Source organism: Giraffa tippelskirchi, chromosome 5 (assembly GCF_054371585.1).
Source record: "Giraffa tippelskirchi isolate mGirTip1 chromosome 5, T2T-mGirTip1v1.2.pri, whole genome shotgun sequence".
Lineage (NCBI taxonomy): Eukaryota > Metazoa > Chordata > Mammalia > Artiodactyla > Giraffidae > Giraffa > Giraffa tippelskirchi.
The window spans coordinates 89,007,016-89,024,406 of NC_137279.1; the positions used below are offsets into that span (position 1 = coordinate 89,007,016).

The 17,391-nt window shown below is 44.5% G+C and overlaps 1 protein-coding gene across 1 annotated transcript in view; it reads left to right on the forward strand.

Annotated features, from left to right (window-relative positions):
• Nucleotides 1–8,045: 8,045 nt before the first annotated feature.
• The window catches only part of SLAMF9 (SLAM family member 9), a 29,503-nt gene continuing 20,157 nt past the window's right edge, over nt 8,046–17,391 (forward strand). The window contains exon 1 of the mRNA XM_081488012.1: nt 8,046–8,722. The gene's annotated coding sequence lies outside the window, so the exon portion shown is untranslated. The remainder of the gene's footprint in view (nt 8,723–17,391) is intronic.

Below are 17,391 nucleotides of genomic sequence, written 5' to 3' on the forward strand. Positions count from 1 at the left end.
CCCCTGCAGCAGTCCACTGCTGACCCATACCTTCTCAGGAGACATCCAAACACAGTTCTATCTCAGTGTCTGTGGGATCTCTGGGTCCTGGTGCACACAAGGTTTGTTTGAGCCCTCCGAGCGTCTCTGGAGGGTATGGGGTTTGATTCTACAATCTTGCTGGGTCTTCTCCTTTGCCCTTGGATGTGGGGTATCTTTTTTTGGTGGGATCCAACATTCTCCTGTCGATGGTTGTTCAGCAGCGAGTTATTTTGGAATTCTCACAGGAGAAGATGAGCTCACGATATAGAGATATAGCTATGCAATTTATTTATTTTTTATAAAATGTTTTAATTTTTAAAAAAATTTTAGTATTAATTATGGCTGTGCTGGGTTTTTGTTGTGGCACGTGGGCTTCTCTAGCTGTGGCACACGGGCTTAATTGTCACATGTGGGATCTAGTTCCCTGACCAGGGATCAAACCTGATTTCTTTGCATTGGGAGTGTGGAGTCTTATCCACTGGACCACCAGGGAAACCCCAAGATCAGTTCAGTTCAGTTCAGTCACTCAGTCATGTCTGACTCTTTGTGACCGCATAGACCGCAGCACTCCAGGCCTCCCTGTCCATCACCAGCTCCCAGAGTTTACTCGTACTGCTGTCCATTGAGTTGGTGATGCCATCCAACCATCTCATCCTCTGTCATCCGCTTTTCCTCCCACCTTCAATCTTTCCTAGCATCAAGGTCTTTTCAAACGAGTCAGTTCTTTGCATCAAAGAAATGGAGTTTCAGCTTTAGCATCAGTCCTTCCAATGAATATTCAGGACTGATTTCCTTTAGGATGGGCTGTTTGGATCTCCAAGATATGCAATTAAATAAAGAAATATTAGGTTAAGATTGCTAGATTAGTTCTAGATACAAAACATTTTAAACTATAATCTTGGGGTCATTTGTTCCATTGTACAGTAAATTATTCACATTATTTTTAGTGGACCAAAAGCTACAAGTTAACTTCATAAGTATTGTAAAATAAACCTCATCAATAGAAACCACACTCAGCACTGCACTAAAAGAACACACAAAAAATCTCTTTTGCCTAGTTCCCAGATACAGATTGTTTTTATAACAGAGGTGCTACTTTTCACTTTTTACTGGCATTATTTCTGGACCCAGTAGAGGTAGAGGACATTCTCTGTCCTTTTGTGGCCATCTTACACAGAGGACTCAAAGCAATATCTCCTGTTCTACTGCAGCTGCATCTTGAGAGGTTTTTACTTCTCCTAATAATGGGATATTGGCAGAGTCAATTGATTCTTGGCTAAATGAGGGATCTTAAATTATAAAGGAAGCTTCTTCAAAATTTAACACAAATGTCTTATTAAGTTAAAAATGCAAACACAGAAGCTAAAATAAAGGAGAATTACATTATATACTTGTTGAACTTAAGTTCAACAATAAGCTGAGCCAGAAAACACTTTACATAGTAAAGCAATTCCTACCTGCTCTTTTACTTAATGAATATGTGCCACTGAATGAGAGTGAGAGGAAGACACAAACTGGCTTTATTTTCATAAATCTCAGTTTCCTTGTGTGAGTTTCTTAGTATGCTGAGTGTAATTCTCATGTTTAAAGGCATATGTATTTTGGGACCACATGGTCCCGAAATGAAAGCCACCTACTTCAACTGGTACCATAAGTTCCAACATAGAAGAAAATATCTAGCTATCAGTGTCAGCTCTCTTGAAAGATTTTCATGGGTAATTTTAACACTATGTTTAATTTGTCTCATACAAAGTCTGTAGACATGGTATTAGCTTTCTACGGCTTCGTAAAGGATTGCCATACCCTGAGCAGCTTAAGAAAACATATAAATTTATTAGCTCACGGTTTTTGTGGGTCAGGAGTCCAGGTGTGGCTTAACAGAGTTTTCTGTTCAGGGTTTCCCGAGATTGCAATCAAGGTTTCAACTGGGCTGCATTTTCATCTGAAGGTGCAACCATGGATAACTACTTTCTGACCTCATTCTGCTTGTTGGCAGATTTCATTGCCTTGTGGTTGTAAGACTGAGGGCCCCATTCTGAGTGGTCTTTTGCTATGTGGGCCTCCTCAAGATAGCTCTGACTTCATCAAGTCAGGGCTTCCCTAGTAGCTCAGCTGGTAAAGAATCCACCTGCAATGCAGGAGACCCTGGTTCAATTTCTGGGTCAGGAAGATCCTCTGGAGAAGGGATAGGCTACCCACTCCAGTGTTCGTGGGCTTGCCAGTTGGCTCAGCTGGTAAAGAATCTGCTGCAGTGTGGGAGACCTGGGTTCAATCCCTGGGTTGGGAAGATCCCCTGGAGAAGGGAACAGCTACCCACTCCAGTATTCTGGCTTGGAGAATTCTATGGACTGTATACTCCATGGGGTCGAAAAGAATTGGACACAGCTGAGTGACTTTCACATTCATCAAGTCAACCAGGAGAGTCTCTCTGACCTCAGAGAAAGCTTAGTCCTCTTTTAGGTCCTTTCACCTGATTAGGTGAGGCCCGTCTCAGATGATCACTTTTTATTCACTCAAGGCAACTGTTTGAGGACCTTAATCACCTCTGAAAAATACCTTCAGTTTGCCATATTCTACGGATTGGAAGCAAGCCATAGGTCCCACCTACACCCAAAAGGAGGAGATTATACAGGACCTAGACACCAGGGGGCAGAGGTCAGGAGGGTCACCCTAAAGGTCTATCTTCATAGACCCTAACCCCCAAAACAATCAGGGCCCCGTCAGGAAAACAGTAAACACACTAGATATTCTAACAGGAAATATTTAACATAGGAAATTGCTCAAATAGTTATTAGACAACTAAAAATGTTTTTTTTTAAAAAAATAGTGAGGGCTTCCCTGGTGGCTCAGTGGTAAAGAATTCGTCTGCCAATGCAGGAGACATAGGTTCGATCTCTGATCTGGGAAGATCCCATATGCTGTGAAGCACCTAAGCCCGTGTACCACAACTATTGAGCCGGTGATCTAGAGCTCAGGAGTTGCAGATACTGAAGCCTGTGCACCCTAAAGCTCCTGCTCCACAACAAGAGAAGCCACCACAAAGAGAAGCCCAAGCACTGCAAGTAGAGAGTAGTCCCTGATCGTTACAACTAGAGAAAGTCCGTGTGCAGCAATGAAGACCCAGCACAGCCAAAAATAAATAAATAATTTTTTTAAAAAAGAAATAGTGAGGTAAGAAAGAAAACAAGTGCAAGAAGCAGCTACCTCTATTGCTGGGGGTTAAGGGATGTGGTCAAGGTCATCAGGACCTGTGAGCTTGGAGGAGAAGCCCACACAGCTGAGCCTTAACCTTAGAGTAAAGCCTCCCCTGTGACTACCCCTGTTTTTCAAGGAGGCAGCAGAGGTAGTTCAGACCTCTGAGGAGGGGTGCTGTCTGGCTGGGGCTGGTACCTCTGAGGTGTGGAAAGAAGCTGTATCAGCTTGACTTGCTACCATGATGAAGGGTTGTTGTTGGGCCCACCTGCCAGGAGGAATGAGCAGATCAGAAGAGCATTTTCCTCACTCCTGCCTTCCAGTCTCTCTCTAGCATCCTTCTTGGCAGAACCCAACAGTTGCAAGCCAGCAAAGGGGAATGTAATTGCCAAAGTCCTGTATCCATCATCACAACACAATATGAAAGGGTAGATTTGGAACCTAGAGACAATAGCTTGATAACCAGCATACAACTTCCTTAGCTAAGACTGCTGAAATCTAGGTCCAGTAGAAAATCCTGCCCTTGGCCTCCTGTCTAATCCCGGCAGTGCTGGGATTTTAGGTGGTCAGTGAGTAACATTACTCTCTCTCCTGTTTGAGTTCTGAACCAACCAAGTCAGAGTATCAGCGGCTAGAAGATGAAGATTAAAAAATCAGCTTTGTATCTATCTATGTCTATATCTATAGATATCTCTATCTCCATCTCCATATCTAATCTAGATCTAAATCTATGTAGGCTTCCCTGGTGGCTCAGTGGTAAAGAATCTGCCTGCAATGCAGGAGAATTGGGTGTGATCCCTGGGTCAGGAAGATCCCCAGAGAAGGAAATGGCAAGTCTCTCCAGTATGCTTGCCTGGGAAATCACATGGACAGAGGAGCCTGGCAGGTTACAGTCCATGGGGACACAACTTAGTAACTAGACAACAACAACTATGCATACTTTGGCTGCGCCCTGTGGCATGTGGGATCTTAGTTCCCTCACTAGGGATTGAACCCATGCTCCTGAAATCGAGAACACAAAATCTTAACCACTGGACCACCAAGGAAGACCCCAAAATATCAGCTTTATTACTAACAGAGTCTCTGTTCTCAACTATGCAGCCAAATGTGTTTGCAAACATCCCCAGACCCAGACTTCCTGCCCCAAACTTCAGACTTCCCCTGTGGATTCATGAAAATCTGTGTTCTCAAGCAGCCCACAAGTTCAGTGAGAGACAGAGAAAACATCTGAGTGAAGCCCAGCCTTGGGCTCAGAGCCTGGGAGTGCTGAGAGGGGCCTGTGGGGACCCCGGGGGCCCCCTGGTGGAGGTTCCTACACCAGGGAAGGTGAGGAAATTTGGGGGCATATTTGATTACAACCTGGCTCTGTTTAGAGATGTTGTAGAAACACAGATTATGTTTTCTCTTAGTTGGAGGTATTATTTTTAGATTGTAGCAAGATATCTATAACTTAAAATTTATGAATTTAATCATTTTTAAACTGTAGAGTTCAGTGACATTAAGTACATTCACATTGTTGTACAGGCATATCCATCTCCGTCACCCAGAAATTTTTCATCTTCCCACGTTAAAGCTCTGCACCCATTAAACAAGAGGTTCCCATTACCCCTTCTCCTGTGCCTTGGAAACCTGTAATCTACTTTCTGTCTCAGAAGCTGACTACTTTAGCTATATAAGTGGAATCACAGTCTCTGTCCTCTTATAACCAGCTGTTTTCACTTAGCATAACGGCCTCAAGTTTCATTCATGTTGTGGAAAGTATCAGAATATGCTTCCTTTTTAAAGGCTGACTAATATTCCATCATGTGTACAGACCACATTTTGCTTAGCTATTCATCATTGGTGGACATTTGGGTTTCTTTTACCTTTTGGCTATTGTGAACAATGCCACAATTGCTCTGAACATGGGTGAACAAAGATCTGTTCGAGTCCCTGCTTTCAATTCTTTGGGGTATATACCCGAAAGGAGAATTGCTCGATATATGGTCATTCTATTTGATAAGGATTGTGAGGAGCATCCCGAGGTATGGACTGAGAACCCATGAGGCGTGCATCACCCAGTCTGGAGACCTCTTAGGGGCAAATTGTCCTCTTAGCCCTGCATATCTGCCCCTGCAGCCTCTGCAGGCCCACAAAGTGGGGTAAGGGCTTCTTGAGGAAAGGAGCCTGTGTGCTCCTTAGGTGTGGGGTGGTGAGCTCCATGCTCAGGAATGAGGGCAGGGCCTGGAGTCCACCAGAGTCCCCATCACCCAGGGCCTGGCTGTGGGACCTGAGTAAAATTCTAGAGCCCTTGCAGCTTGCTAAATTTTGCTATTTTTGCCATCCTTTCCCCAATGGCTCAGCTGGCAATGAATCTGCCTGCAATGCAGAAGGCACAGGAGAAGCAGGTTTGACCCCTGGGTCAGGAAGACCCCCTGGAGGAGGAAAATGGCAACCCACTCCAGTATTCTTGCCTGAAAAATCCCATAAACAGAGGAGCCAGGCAGTCTATAAGTCCAAAGAGTTGCAAGGAGTCGGACACGACTGAGCAACTAAGCTCAGTTGCTTAATTGCAACTGATAAGGTCGTCAGCATCACTGTAATGATTGGCAGTCGAGCCTTAAAGGTGGGAGCCAGCTGTGTGCGTGTTTTGGGGGACAGTTGAAGAAGGGAGCTAGAAGGTCTTTTTCCGGTCTAGGGACACTCTTGGGGAGAGGGTGAGGAGAGGAAAGCAAGCTGAATTCCTGATGGTTGCTGAGGTGTAATAGCTGTAAGACCCATCCACCGTTTCTAGACAGAGTTGAACTTTCTATCCAAAAGAGGCACCTAAATGATGACCCCTTGAAACATTGTGGAACAGATGGCAGGGATTAAAAAATAGTGTATAGTATGGGGGGAGCAGACTCCTGCTAAGCCACTTGGGAAGATGGTGCTCTGAGCCCATTGGATGCCTCAAAGAGAAAGTGACGTCTACATTCTTCTGCCCTGGGGCAGGGACCTGAGCCATCTGAGGTCAACTGAACTTACTCTGTTGGCTTAGCTGGACCTGGCAGTCAAGAATTAAAGATGTTCCCAGGAATGTCTCTTGGGCAGCATCCTAAAGATACAAAAGAGAAGGAGCAGATGAATGCCAGGGGCATTCATAAAGAAGTCAGTGTGTTTGACTGGTTTCCCTGAATGCTCCGGGCTTGCTTTTGTGTGTTCCATTCAACAAGGTTCAGAGAATCAGAGAGCTCTGTTTGGTAGAAACATAATGCAAGCCACGCACAGAAATTTAAAGTTTCAAAGAGCCACTTTGATAAAGGGAATGTAAAGGGAAAGGGAAATGGGTGATTTTAATTTTAATAATACATTATATTTATCCACTGCTGCTGCTCAGTTGCTTCAGTCATGTCAGACTCTGTGCAACCCCATAAACGGCAGCCCACCAGGCTCTGCCATCCCTGGGATTCTCCAGGCAAGGACACTGGAGTGGGTTGCCATTGCCTTCTCCAATGCATGAAAGTGAAAAGTGAAAGTGAAGTCACTCAGTCGTGTCCGACTCTTGGCGACCCCATGGACTGCAGCCTACCAGGCTCCTCCATCCATGGGATTTTCCAGGCAAGAGGACTGGAGTGGGTCGCCATTGCCTTCTCCATATTTATCCACTGTATCCATAATATTATCATTTTAAGTCTGTAATCAATATAAAAATTATTTAATTATTTTACATTCTCTTTTTTTTGGTATTATGTCTTTGAAATTTGGGTATATTTTACACTTGCGCCATAACTCAATTCAGACCAGCCACACTCCAAGTTCTTAATTGTCACATGTGGTTTTTGGCTTCCCTGGAGGCTCAGATGGTAAAGAAACTGCCTGCCATGCAGGATATGCGGGTTCAATCCCCAGATCAGGAAGAACCCCTGGAGAAGGGGTTCCAGTATTCTAGCTACCCATTTCAGTATTCTTGCCTGGAGAATTCCATGGACAAAGGAGCCTGGAAGGATATGGGCTACAGTCCATGGGGTCCCAAATAGTTGGACACAACTGAAGGACTAACACTTTCACTTTCATTGGATAGTACAGCTCTGAGAGATCCAAGGATATTTATAATAGGGAGCATTTATTGTGCTTCCCAGGTAAAGAGCCAGCCCGCCAATGCTGGAGACATAAGAGACCTAGGTTCATTGTGCAACTACTGTTCTATATATTAAATCATTTAATTCTCATAGCTATACTCTGAGGTATTTGCTATCTACTAAAGCATACAAATAAGGCCCGCTTCCTGCATGGTTAAAAAGCCAATGGTATAGCATGCTTCCCTGGTGGCTCAGATAGTAAAGAGTCTGCTTGCAATTTGGGAGACCTGGGTTGGAAAGATCCCCTGGAGAAGGGAATGGCTGCCCACTCCAGTATTCTTGCCTGGAGAATTCCATGGACAGAGGAGCCTGGTGGGTTACAGTTCATGGGGTCACAAAGAGTTGGACACAACTGAGAGACTTTCATTTTCATAACATCTTCTGTCTCCGATCAGCTTCTCTCATCACACCATCAGATGGACTTCTTCTGATGCTGATTTCTCCCAAGTCCCTTCCACAAGGACCCTAATGATTATCTCAGGTCCATCTGGTCATCCAGGATAACCTCCCCATCTCAAGCTTCTTAATTTAATCATGTCTGTAAAGTCTCTTTTGCCATATAAGGTAACACAGGTTCCAGGATTAGGGTTTGGGCATCTTGGAGAACACCCTTCAGCCCACACAGAGGGAAGTTGGTTTTCATAGTCACTTAGGGAAAACACTGCACCGAGACCACATGTCTTCTACTTCCTCTTTGCACCATCTGTGTAGTCGGCCCACTCTGCTCCTAGAGAAGACCAACTCCTTCACTCCATCAAGCCTGAAGCACTGGCTGCTGCTGGGACAAGGGTAGACGTCCTTCTCCAGCTCCCGGACCACTTGCTGCCGTGAATGACCCTGCTGGGACTTCCATGCGTCTCTTCCTCTGAGGGAGCTGGCGATCTGTGAGCCCTTCTTACTGCAAAGCTTCTCATTTGGGGGAGTGGAGGGAGGAGACTGACCACAATCACCGACCAGAGGAGGCACCTCTGTCCTTTTACAAGGGCTCTGAAAACTCTTCAAGCTTTGCTACCCCACCCCCACCCTCCCACCACCCTGCTCCACTAGCCAACACTGACTTTCCACCCAAACTCAACCTCTCAAGCCAGTCATTTCTTTCCCAACAATGCTTTTCAAGTGAATTCATGAAATTCCTTTGTTTGCAAGTCATAGAAACTGACTTGAATGAACTTAAGGGAATAAAGAAAAAGTGGCCAGAAAATCTTTTCTTGAGATGATCTTGTTTTTCTTGGCAACCTGAGGATTACTTCTCTAAGAAAGGGAACTTTCCCCTGTCTACCTCTGACTCCCAGCACATATTCAGTGATTGTGATATTCAGCTCCTCCATCACCCACATACACCTCACTCCACCTAAGATGAAGAATCACAGACCTGTGATGGCACTGGGAGGAAGACCCTTGGTGGGAGGGTAAGTCAATAAGAGAGGAGCCTGGCCAAGGTGCAGATGACTGACCAAGACATTTGCTTTCATGTGTTATATTTAATAATGTGCTTATGTACACATATAGATTTATTGAACATTACATAAAGTTTGGGCACCTACTGTGTGTTAGGTATTGTGCTGGTACTGAGGATACAGAATGACTTTCTTCTACCTTAAATATTTTCCTAAGAGACAAGGAATTGCAGGACAGTTTGATAAATGCCATAAGAGATGTTGGTATTGGGTATAAAAGCAGCACAAAGAGAGGCATGATTTCCTCTGCTTGGGAGTGTCCAGGACATTTGAAGTGGGTCTTGATAGGAATTCAAAAATCACTATGTAGGATTGTTTGCATGCTGCGGGTGGTGGTGCTGGTATGCTAGGAATGCAGGAGAATGTTCCAAGAGGAAGGAATTATATGACCAAAAGTCTTGATGTTAAATGAACTGGAGTTCAGAAAAGTGCAGAGAGTTACTATGGCTGTCAGGAGGGGGACTTGGACTAGGGAGTCTGGGGATGGACAGTCAAGTGCAGGCTGAATCTAGAGAGGCTTAAATCTTTTCATTTCGTCTTGTAAGTGACCAGGCATCCAGGAAAGGATGAAAGCGGAGAGTGGGGCAAGATTTGAATTTGAAGAGAAGGAGGAGTCTCGCAGTGCGGAGGATGGGGAAGGGAGACCAGGGGCAATGAGATTGGTTACAGAGGCAGAGACTACGACAAAAGTCCCCGTGCAGGAGAGTCACTGGGGGAAATGCCACATCTGTGATGGATAAAGAGGAGAGCCTTTGTAATGTAGTTGTGACACCTGTGAAAGGAGGTGAGGGGAGGCAAGGCTGATGGGGTGCCCAACAGCAATGCTCCACATCAGGCACAGATGGCCTGTCTCTGACCCTCTGCTCATCACTGGCTGGGAGCCACGTGGGGGGTGTGGCCTCAGTATGGACACCTGACGCACCCAGAGGTGCAGCAGCTGGAGGCTGCCGGTCACCCAGGCTCCTAGCAGCACACCTGAGTGTACCTCTTCCAGCACAGAGATGACTGTAACAGCCCAGTATGAACCAAGGCAGTCGCAGGGAAATAGAAGAAAGATGTGAAAGAGGAGCTGACCTCATTAGCACCTCTGGTCTGGGTAGGCTGTTTTCTGCCAGCCTCCTGGAAGGGCTTAGGCTGTTCTCTCCTGAGTGTGTGCTTGTGGCACCCTCCCTACGTCCAGTGGGTGCTTGAAGTCTTCCTCTTCGTGAGCACACCATAGCCTTGGGAGATGTATGCATCAACTTGAGCTGCCATAACAAATATCATAGACTGGGGGCCCAAAGAACAGAAACGTATTTTCTCAAGTTCTGAAGGGTATGAGTCCAAGATGAAGGTATCAGCAGACGGGTTTCTTCCGAGGCCTCCTTCCTTGGCTTGCGGCTGGCTGCCTTCTCACTGTGTCCTCACATGGTCTTTCTTGCAGATGTGTCTGTGTTCTAATCTCTTCTTAGAAGAACGCCAGTCTCACTGGACTAGGGTCCACCCTAGTGACCTCATTTTAACTTAATCACCTCCTTTGAAAACCATATCTCCAAATATAGTTATATTCTGGAGTGCTGAGGGTTAGGCTGTCTACATATGAATCTGCAGGGGACATAACTCAGCCCACAACAGTGCAATATATCTCTTTTATTTTGCTGAGACTGAGGTCATTTGTCAGGAGTGTTTCCAGGTTTCTTTCCTATTCCTCAGGACTTTTTTACATGCCCAGTTTCTGTTTTTCTTTTTCTTTCTTGCACTGCTTGATCAGTTTCACATTTAATTCCATTCTTTTCCCTTTAATTAAGATTTCTGTCCTATCAATTACTGAGCATCTCTCATCCTTCCCCACCCCCATTTACCAATGTGCTCAGGGAGACTCCATCATTTAAACAGTTTCTTTCAAGCTTGTTACCTCCCCTCAACATTCTCTTCCTTTACAGCCTGACTGAGATGTTCATGCCCTGTTCTCTATTTCCTTATCAACTGGTTTATTCTCTGTGCACTTACATTATTTTACATACATATACAAAGGGCTTCTCTGGTGGCTCAGATGGTAAGGAATCCGCCTGTAATGCGGGAGACCTGGGTTCAATCCCTGGATTGGGAACATCCTCTGAAGGTGGGCATGGCAATCCATTCCAGTATTCTTGCCTGGAGAATCTCCATGAACAGAGGAGCCTAGTGGGCCATAGGGTTGCAAAGAGTCGACATGACTGAGCAGCTAAGCACAGCACACACAGCATACAAAACACACAGGTTTGCTTTTAAGCATAAATGTGCTTATGCTGAACAGATCGTTTTCCAACTTGTTTGTTCACTTAAAATTGTCTTTCAGATCCTTTTATATCAGTGTACATAGATCTATCATGCTTTATTTTGTTTGTGCTTATGGGTTGGAGGTAGGTACATCAGTATTCCTCTCTGGAAAAGCATTAAACATTGGGCCTCAGGGGCAGCTTGGTTGGTGAGCAGGGCCATCACCCCAGAATGGCTGCTTGTTTGGGGGAATGTCAAGGGAGGAAGGCTGACTGGCTGGGAGGAAACCTGCTGGAAGTGCCTTGGTTTTAGATGAAGACCTACTTGCTATTAACTATAGCCACCATGCTGTGTACTTGATCCTCTAAACTTAAAACTGAAAGATATGTTTACTTTTTAAAAAATTAGCTAATAACTGTATTGTATATTTGAGATTTGCTAACGTGAAAGTGGTAGTAGCTCAGTCGTGTTCGACTCTTTGCCACCCCATGGACTGTAGCCCGTCCATGGAATTCTCCTGGCAAGAATACTGGAGTGGGTTGCTATTTTCCCCTCCAGGGAATCTTCCCAACCCAGGGATCTAATTCGGTTCTCCAACACTGGGGGCAGATTCTTTACTATCTGAGTCACCAAATTTGCTAAAAGTATATCTTAAACATTCTTATGGAAAAAATGGTAGCATTGTGAGGTGATTGGTGTATTAATTTGATTGTGGGAATCATTTCATCATGTGAAACATTACCTACATATACTCAATCATCACATTGTACACTTAAATATAGTACAATTTTATTTGTCAATTATATATCAATAAAGCTGAAAAAATTTTTTTAAAAATTAAAAACCTATTTGTTATTGGCTGAACTCTGCACACCCTCCCAACTCTCGTACATATGTTGAAGTCTTAACTCCCCACATCTCAGAATGTGACCATATTAGGGTATAGAATTTTTTAAGAGGCAATTATATTAAAATGAGGTCATTAGGGTGGGTCCTAATCCAACATGACTGATACCTTTATAAGAAAGGGAAATTTGGACAGACACGTACAAAGGCAAGACATGGGGAGAAGACTGCCATCTACAAGCCAAGAGAGGCGTGTATCCTCCCCTCAGGGCCCTTAGAAGGAGCCAACTCTGCCGACCCCTTGATCTTGGACTTCCAGCCTCTAGAAGTGTGAGACAGGACATTTTGATTATATAAACCAGTCAGTTTGTGGCACTTGTCACAGTGGTGCTAGCAAACTAAAACACTATCATAGTGGGTAGATTCTTTAAGGTTGCAAGAAAAAGAGAGGCTCGGGCTTAAAGAACTTGAATGACAATCAGTTCAGTCGCTCAGTCATGTCTGACTCTGCAATCCCATGGACCACAGCATGCCCGGCTTCCCTGTCCATCACCAACTCCCGGAGCTTGCTCAAACTCATGTCCATCGAGTCGGTGATGCCATCCAACCATCTCACCCTCTGTCATCCCCTTCTCCTCTTGCCTCCAATCCTTCCCAGCATCAGGGTCTTTTCCAATGAGTCAGTTCTTCACATCAGGTGGCCAAATTACTGGAATTTCAGCTTCAGCATTAGTCCTTCCAATGAATATTCAGGGCTGATTTCCCTTGGGACTGACTGGTTGGATTTCCTTGCAGGCTAAGAGATTCTCAAGAGTCTTCTCCAACACTGTAGTTCAAAAACATCAATTCTTTGGGGCTCAGCTTTCTTTGTAGTTCAACTCTCACATCTGTACATGACTATGGGAAAACCATAGCTTTGACTATATGGACCTTTGTGGCAAAGTAATATCTCTGCTCTTTAATAAGTTGTCTAGATTGGTCACAGCTTTTCTCCCAAGGAGCAAGCGTCCTTTAATTTCATGGCTGCAATCACCCTCTGAAGTGATTTTGGAGCCCCCAAAATAAAGTCTGTCACTGTTTCCCCATCTATTTGCATGAAATGATGGGACCAGAGATGCCGTGATCTTAGTTTTCTGAATGTTGAGTTTTAAGTCAACTTTTTCACTCTCCTCTTTCACTTTCATCAGGAGGCTCTTTAGTTCTTCTTTGCTTTCTGCCATGAGGGTGGTGTCATCTGCATATCTGAGGTTATTGATATTTCTCCCAGCAATCTTGATTCCAGCTTTTGCTTCATCCAGCCTGGCATTTGCATGATGTACTCTGCATATAAGTTAAATAAGCTGAATGACAGGGATTCACTTAAAGGATGCAAGGACAAGTAAGGAAACTGTCTCAACAGTCTCATAGTCAGGCCCCACAGGATAGTGGGAATTACTCAATAGCAGCTCTGATTAAACTTCTGCTCTAGATATAGCTGTTTTCCTTACTCAGTTTCTCTCCTGTCTTTTCTTCTCCCATTCCTATTTCTATTACCTCTGCCTTCCCTGCTCTTTTACTGTTTCCTATTTAGAGCCTAGAGGAGTGGGATAGGGTGGGAGTTTGGAGAGAGGTTCAAGAAAAAGGGGACATATGTACATCCATGGCTGATCCATGTTGATGTATGGTAGAAACCAACACAATATTGTAATTATCGTCAATTAAAAGAAAAATAAAAGCCTCCCAGAAAATATCTAACTGGGAAACCTAGTACTCTATGACAGAAGCTCTCCTGTAAACACATGCGTCTAAACAGACCTTGATCCTTGGTCTAGTCAGTTGCGCCCAGGGTGTCAGGATAGCAAGTCTCTGCTGCTGCTGCTAAGTCACTTCAGTCGTGTCCGACTCTGTGCGACCCCAAAGATGGCAGCCCACCAGGCTCCGCCGTCCCTGGGATTCTCCAGGCAAGAATACTGGAGTGGGTTGCCATTTCCTTCTCCAATGCATGAAAGGGAAAAGTGAAAGTGAAGTCGCTCAGTCGTGTCTGACTCTTAGCGACCTCAGGGCATGGCAAATTTTGCTGGTGTACCAGGACAGAATTAACTTCTTTCTTCCTTTCTTTCTTTTTGGCTGTAGTGGGTCTTCACTGCAGGGCAAGGTTTTCTCTTTTTATGGTGAAAGGGCTCTAGAGCTTAAGGGCTCAGTAGTTGTAACACATGGACTTAGTTGCTCTGCAGCATGTAGGATCTTAGTTCCCTGACCAGGGATCAGACCTGTGTCCCCTGCATTGGAAAGCAAATTCTTAAGCACTGGACCAGCAGGGAAGTCCTCAGAGCTGATTTCTTCTGAACAATGTTATGGATTTTGTAGGCACTGATAATGTAAAAAATCTTTCCAGTCCATCCCAGACCAACATGGTCTTGGGAGGGTCTATTGGTTTGGTAGGGCTTCCATAACAAAATGCCACAGACTAGGTGGCTTAAACAACAGAAATTTATTTTCTCACAATTCTGGAGGCTAGAAGTCTAAAATCAAGGTTCTGACACAGCTGGTTTCCTCTAAGCCCTCTCTCCTTGGCTTGCAGATGGCCAAACTTTTGTTGCTTCTTTGTAGGGTCATCCCTTTGTTCATGAGCAGCCTTGTGGTCCTAACCTTTTTGTCTTATAAGGACACCAGTCATATTGGGTTAGAGCCCACCCTAAGGGCCTCATTTTACCTTAATCACCTCTTAAAAAATCCTACCTGCAAATGCAGTCAAGTTCTGAGATATTAGGGGTTAAGATTTCGATTATGAATGGAGTAGTGGGGAGGATGGGCACAATTCTGCACATAACGGAGGGTATCTCACCTTTGAGACTCTCTCACCATTAAAAGGCCCTCGTCCTTTGGTGTATGTGTTGCTGCTCCTTCTTGTGATCCCTACTTCTGCCATCTGACAAGGAAAGGGAGAATCAGATGGGTCCAGGAGACATGGTCACAGACAGTGATGGAGAAAGACATAAGAGTTGGAGAGTGAGAAGTATACATATTAAATAGGGCTGAGATCTCCAATTAGCACTTAATCCTCAGGAGATTCTGTTGGCTATCAAAGGAGGACCTGGCACATGGGCCATGGGCTTGGGTACCATTCTCTCACTAGTCACTTTAAAGAGAGGACAAAGGTAGTCATGGCTGAAGGGACAAGAGGAGGAGAGGTATCAAGGCTTGTGGAAAGGTTTGGGATATGGTAAATGGGAAGAGGCTGGGAAGAGTGGCCAAAGGACAAACACTGAGCTATGTGAGGTGAGTCTTTCTAAGGGTAGAACCAAAGACTCAGCTCATTGTGGAGAGATGCCCCAGAAGCCCGTCCTGGAAGTGCGGCTAGGAATTATTGTTCCGTTGGGTGGTTAGGGATGAGCTCTCAGAAGCAGATATGGGAAAGAACAGAAGACTTACTGTAAACTGGCCCTAAACTTCTTTGCCTTGGTCTTGCTCGGAGGTTTCTAATCTTCTCTCCCATCTTCATTTTCCACTAACTTCCCTCCCATTGTTACTCTATGTTCCATCCAGACCTGATCATCTGATACGGCCTAAAATATTCCTGTGATTTCCTATCTCTGTGCCTTCCTTTATGACAGTTTTTTCACTTACAATTTATTTTCCTGATAACTGCCTCTATATCCCTTCTTGATACCAGTTGAGCCCTGCAACTGGGCAGGCTCTCTCCCCTCACTGAACTCTCCCAGTACTCTGACACTTTGCTTTGTGTCTCCGTTTGTATTTTGTCCTGCATGGTAGACTGTCTGGGAAAGAGGACTGTTATTTGCAATCTTGTGTCCCTAGTTTCACCCACCATAGTGTCCTACATATAGTAGAATGAAGTAGATATTTGTTGAGTTAAACTGAAGTAGAAAAAATATTGCCTTATGTTATTTTCTCTAGGTCATTCGTGATAAAGAGTCCCATGAGAGTCTCTTCTAGTTAGTAAAATATTTTTTGGCTACCGTACTTTGATGCTTAACTCCTGGCCTTGGAAGTTTAGATTGATGTAAATCTCTTCGCTTTAAATGCCTAAGCTTGCACATTTACCAAAATGAGCTCATAGCTTCATCTAAGCTTGCTTACCCAAGGAGATTTACATTTTTTCCCTGAACATTTACAAATGTATTAGAACAGTTTTTAAACAGAGCTATGTTGTGGTTTCCTCTTATCTTCCTAGCAGTATTTGCATATTAAAGAAGAACTTGGAGGAAAGTAGTGACAACCAAAAAAGGAATCAGTGGACTTTCATGTTGGGGGTGGGGTCTGAGAGAGGGGCTTCTCTAAAACAACTCAAACTTAACCACCTAGGTAAACTTCTACTTCTCCTGATTTGTAACCAATATGACGGCTTCCTCCTACCACATTGATTTTGCAAGGATTTCTACTTAACAGTCACACCAAGTAACAGCCACAAACTCAGAAAACCAAACAAGACCAAACAGGAGTTAATAAAAGGAAACAATACTGACAGCATTGATGAGATGTATTTAATGACATTCAAGGCTCAGGTAGTGGCCTCATGATAAATAAGCATAAGTGAATCCTCTATTCCTTAAAACCAAAAGTAATCTGTATTTTCACATAGTCAAATGAAGTCTTTTCTGGGGTCAGCTTGGGAAAAAGATGGATTGGAGTAAGAGAAACTCCCTTTCCTACGAGAGGAGAGAGCCAGTCACTGCTTGGTCTATACCTTCATAATCACTGAAGTTGGGTCTGCAACAAGAATCTTACGGTGTGGGGTGGGGGGGCAACTGGGCCACAGGCCTGAGGTTCTTTCTGCTTTTGAGGTTCACCTTCTCTTGGGGCCTCTCTTTGGCTACCACTCCCGGTGTACACCACACTGAGTTTTGGAGAGCTCTGCTTCCTCTTCAACACATGGCTGAGCTGGGCTGAAACCTTTAGACAAGTATTTACTAGAAACTAGGGTAAGTAAAGGGCTTCCCTGATAGCTTAGACAGTAAAGAATCCACCTGCAATGCACAAGACCTGGGTTCGATCCCTGGATTGGGAAGATCCCCTGGAAAAGGGGATGGCTACCCATTCCAGGATTCTTGCCTGCAAAATCCCATGGACAGAGGAACCTGGAGAGCTATAGTCCATGGGGTGGCAAAGAGTCAGACATAACTGACAACTAACACTCTCACTTTCTTTTCAGGGTAAGTAAAAGGGAAACTTAAAAAGTACCAGGAATCTGTCTTGTAAGATATAGTTTAGGCATTTTTAGCTGCCTCCCTTCTTAGTTCCTGGCCTGTGTGGATGCCATCCTAGCACCTGTCACCTAGGTGACTGCAAACATCCATTAATCTCCTTCAAGTTGGAACCGGGCTCCTAAGAGATGAGAAGCCCTTTCTGCCTGCTGAGATCCACCTCTTCAGATCTGGTGTCCTGTATGAAGATCCACATTTACTCTCATAACTGACCCCAAAATCACTTCTCCTTTCTAAAGTCTCCACTGCTACCTCAAGTCTTATCCAGCTTGCCACTTCTTAGAGGACAAACTGGTTGTCAAGTCCCATCAGACTTCCTTGCCTCATTCCTTC